Here is a 4,831-nt window from a genome sequence, read left to right as displayed (position 1 = left end):
TGTACTAAGTACCTTGTGGCTCGTTCGAACTTTATATTGTGTATGAGCTCACAACATCGATATTGTAGATTGAGTAGGTTCCTGTGGAAATTTTATATTTTTGTGATTGTGTCTTTTTTTAGTGTTTCAAAAGTGTGTATGTATATGTTGTCCTACTTTGGTGCATACCTAGGTATATCTAGTACTTCATATGTGTATTTTGTTTCTCTGACAAACGGCAAATGTCAGTGTATATTTTGCTTAGGAAATAATATAGTTAAGAGTACTTAGTTTGCTTGAATAAATACGTTGGTGTAGATTTTAGCGCGAATATTGCGGACAGATGATAGCTTGTATGAGTTGATGAATATGGCGGCACAATTGAGATTTATATTTATGCAAGTTGGGTTCGCTTGTTTATTTTGTTATATATATATATATACCTGTGTAACTTATATTTTGTAAGATATATTGGTGTATATGTTGGTACTTTGTTTTCGAGGTTAGTATACTGATTATAGGGTTTGGTAAGAAAATGTTGTTGGAATCGGAGCCAATTTTGGCTTGACCCAACTCGTCAAACTCAGAAACAGAATGCACCACTGCGTTCGTCTCATCGAGCTCTTCAATTTAGAGCCAAGAATGACTCGAATCCGATTCCGAATGAATGAGAAATTCAAGTTTAAAGTTTGCACGAAGATCGGCGAAATTAGGGACTAAAACGTCAAACCGGACAAGTCGGATTGAGGGCCATTTGAGCGAAGCGAACACGTCCAGATCTGGACGGTTCGCATTCACTCCGCGCTATTTGAACGAAATTTGACGGCCCCCGTTTAGACGTTTCGGGCTAGTTTCGGTCACATACCAGATTCGTTGGATCATCGCTGATCCAACGGCGTGCGCCCTCTGCGCGGTGGGCTACTTTCGGGATTTGTTTAGATCTCAATCCAACGACCATTTCTCTAGTCTGCTTTGGGACAATTTCGGGACAGAATGATCCATCGGCTGGCGTTCCAACCAAGCTTTTTAGAGAAATCAGACGGTCCACATTTCAACGGACTCCAATTTCAGTTATTATTTCAGTTTAGTCCACCCTTTCGAAGGGATACATCCATTAACCCCACAAGACACTGTTACAGGGGTGTAAAATGTCTTAAGGAAAGAGAATTTATTCTCGCCTCGACTACATTAACGTTTGTCTAACTCGGTTAATCCGAAAGAAGGAATACTGATAAATCATTATTCTCTTACAATCTATCTCTCTACAAATTAGAGAAAGGAAACTCTGTCTTAACCAAGACAAGACAGAGAAAAAAATCAACATATCAAATGATAACCAGAGGAACAACAATCTTAAGACATTTTATATATATAACGATTATTTCTCTGGTTATACGATTTGATTTGGTTTTCTGTGTGTTTCAGAACAATGTCAAGAACAAGAAAAACACTACGGGTTCTTCAGCTTAACACCACATACGGGGAAAAACCAAAAAAAATTCAAGGGAACTGACTTTGCCCTGAAGCGGAAGCATCCGTCTCAAAACAGAGGCAAGTCGAGGAAAAGGCAAAGGCTTGTCGAATGCTACAAATGTAGAAAGCGGGGCCGCGTAGCCAAAGATTGTCGCTCCACATATGACAATCAAGGGGAAAAAGTTGATAATCAAGCTTCATTAGTAAAAGACACCGAAAATCAGAATCACTGTCTTATGACCACTGAATTCGAAAAGGTGTAAGATACTTCATAAGATGAACCTTTGTGCAGTGGCACATGAAGATAACCTGGTTAATAACTAGAGATGGTGGGTCGACACTAGGGCAAACCGTCACATCTGTAGTGACAAAAGCCTATTCACTTCCTATACGGAGGTAGCCGAAGGAGAGACCTTATTCAAGGAAAACGACTCGACCACCCAAGTCAAAGGAAAGGGGGAAATCGTGTTAAAATTTTCTTCAGAGATAGAGGTGACTTTGACTGATGTACTCCATGCTCCAGACATTCAAAAGAACTTGATTTCTGGTTCCCTTTTAAGTGAGAACGGGTTCAGACTAATCTTTCTGTCAGATATCGTTATCATATTTAAGAAAATAATGTATATTGGAAAGGGCTATTTATGTGGGGAATAATTTCAATTAAATGTTACCTATGTAATGCCGAAGGCACCTATTATTAATGAAATTAATAATTATGCGTATATTGTTGAGTCCTCCAATATTTGTCACGAAAGATTAGGACATGTGAATAATAAGTCATTAAAGAAATTAATGAGCTTGGAGTTAAATCTCGAAACTCGAAATTGACTCAAGACGAACATGTCAAACACGTGCAGAGTCAAGATGACTAAGACATAGCTCAAATCTGTAGACTTAAGTCACAGTGAACTCTGGAGCTTAAAGATGGTTCAACACATGAGGTGGAAAAAGGTTTATCGATGACTCCACTTGGTTCTGTGATATTACTTACTAATGAGTAAGGACGAAGCAATCGAAAAGTTCGAACTTTATCAAACCAAAGTAGAAACTCAACTTGATAAAAGAATTGAGGCTTTGAGAAACGATTAAGATGGAGAAATGAATCTCCTTTAGCCAAGATATACGCCAAGAATGGTATAGTTCATCAAATGACAACTCTTTTGGTATAGTAGAGTGAAAGCACATAACGTTATAAGGGATAAAATTTGATCAGTGGATCAACCTAATCTCGCTGGGTCATGTGAAGTATTGTAGTAAAGGCTATCCCTAGTAGTGGACGAGAAGACACAAGTCTTGAATACTTGATCCTAAAGGTTCAATTCGATGACGAATCGAAGAAGACAACCACATAAGTGAGCGGAGAAGTGTGTCAAGCCAAATGTCAAAACCTAAACGGTTAGACAAGGCTGGCGACAGAATGTTCTCGTTGTACAAAGAGTTACAAGACGATGAAATGTTCAAAATAACTCATCGGTGTGAGACAATGAAAATTCTGTGAAACAGTCTCTAATACAAAGTTGACGGTGAATGCAAAATTCGGAAAATTAAACTTGTCTTCGAGAAAGTAAGTTATTTCGCATAACATACTCAGAGGGTAAATTCTCTAGAAGGTCCTTAGACCTGTCTAAGAATCACAAGAGCATCCTCAGATATGTTAAAAGGAAGGACCTTTGCTAAAAGATATCGAGAACAGGAGTTATTATAAATAAATCCTTAAGTCTTTGCAAGGATGTCCTTAGTTCTGTATCATTACAGAATAGTCCTTCATAAATCCTCATGGCAACCTAATCTTCTTGGATAGACAAGAGAATTAAGGTTGATAAGACGTAAAGTTGAATATTACATCATTCGATCTAGACGTGACTTGAATAGTAAGTTCAAGGGTCTTGGTAAGATTTTCGATTCAAGAGTATGAACGAAATCTAGAGACGATGAAGGACAAAATAGGGAATGATAACTTGGATGCTCATGCGATAGTTTTAAATCTATCAAGGGAGTATATATGTTAAGACATATAACTTAAGAAATAGTTAAAAGAGAAACTCACCTTGTGTTATATCTCAAGGTTCTAATGATCATGTTATGAAACAAAACTAAAACGCTACACTAAAGAAATTGTGTACGAAAATAGTTTTGTCAAAAAGGAGAATGCATTGGTTACCCTAGAACTGTGGGGGCAGATATTCTTAGTGTAGCGTGGAGGCTTAAAGAAGGTTAATCGAACCTATCCTAGAAATGTTAGAACTAAAAGTCGCGGAAGCTATCGAACCTATCCTAGAAATTGATCCGATTATGAAGATTAATCGAAAAGCTAAGTCAAAATCAAATATGCGAACAGAATTTAACGAGGTTCGGCTTTAAAGCCTACGCCCTCGGGCGAACAAGAAATCTTTATTGAAGGATAGATGAAGACGACTAACACAACCCGCAAGTTCGTCCCAAGATGGTACTGTATAGAATTTAACCTTCTATACTAGATCTTCGACAACCGAGAAATTAAACACCGCTCAAAACTATGAACAAAAAATTTCTCTCTCACTTGCTCTCTCTTTATCTCTCTCTAAAGAAGAGTTGTTGTTGCTTGTGTTGGTTGATTATTACAAAGACTGAAGACCCCTATTTATATTAATTATAAGCCGGTGGGAATTGAATTAAAAATTGGAAACCAATTTGGTATGCATCCACCGACCTCAATTTTGGAAAGCTTAGCTTGGCGGTTTCTATCCAATTTAGAAACCAAATTGAATAGCTTTTAGAAACCAAACCGCCTCTCACCTCTTCACCAAACCGCCTCTCACAATTCTCCACCTCGGACACAATTTGATATACTTCAAATTTTGGACGAACACTAGGATACTCCTTGTAAGATATATCTGCTTCTTGTAGCTTCATCCGACTGCGTCATATGACCATGACTGCCTACGTACCCGTTTACAGGATCAAGCCTACCGTAGTTCTACCAACCCTTCACATAAAGATTACCTTGTCGCCATTACGCCCTTTCGGGCAACTTAACACGAGCCGATTTGTAGCAATTTCAGGCAATGCTGAAACTTGCTACACGTCACCACTTTAGTCAACATGTCTGCGGGATTCTCATCTGTGTGTACCTTCATGAGAGAAACACCACCTTCCTCTATGACATCTCGTACAAAGTGATACCTGAGATCGATATGCTTAGTACGAGCATGGTGAACCTGATTCTTCGCCAAGTGGATCGCACTTTGACTATCACACCATACATCTACGCACTCCTGCTTAATCCCTAGATCATCCAGAAGACCCCACAACCACAATGCTTCCTTCACACCCTCGGCCATAGCCATATACTCGGCCTCCTTAGTAGATAACGCAACTGTAGATTGTAACATCGCTAACT

Source organism: Eschscholzia californica, unplaced genomic scaffold (genome assembly GCF_041429995.1).
Source record: "Eschscholzia californica isolate CP2 unplaced genomic scaffold, dmEscCali1.0.p SCAF_2, whole genome shotgun sequence".
Lineage (NCBI taxonomy): Eukaryota > Viridiplantae > Streptophyta > Magnoliopsida > Ranunculales > Papaveraceae > Eschscholzia > Eschscholzia californica.
This window is presented reverse-complemented; position numbering follows the sequence as displayed.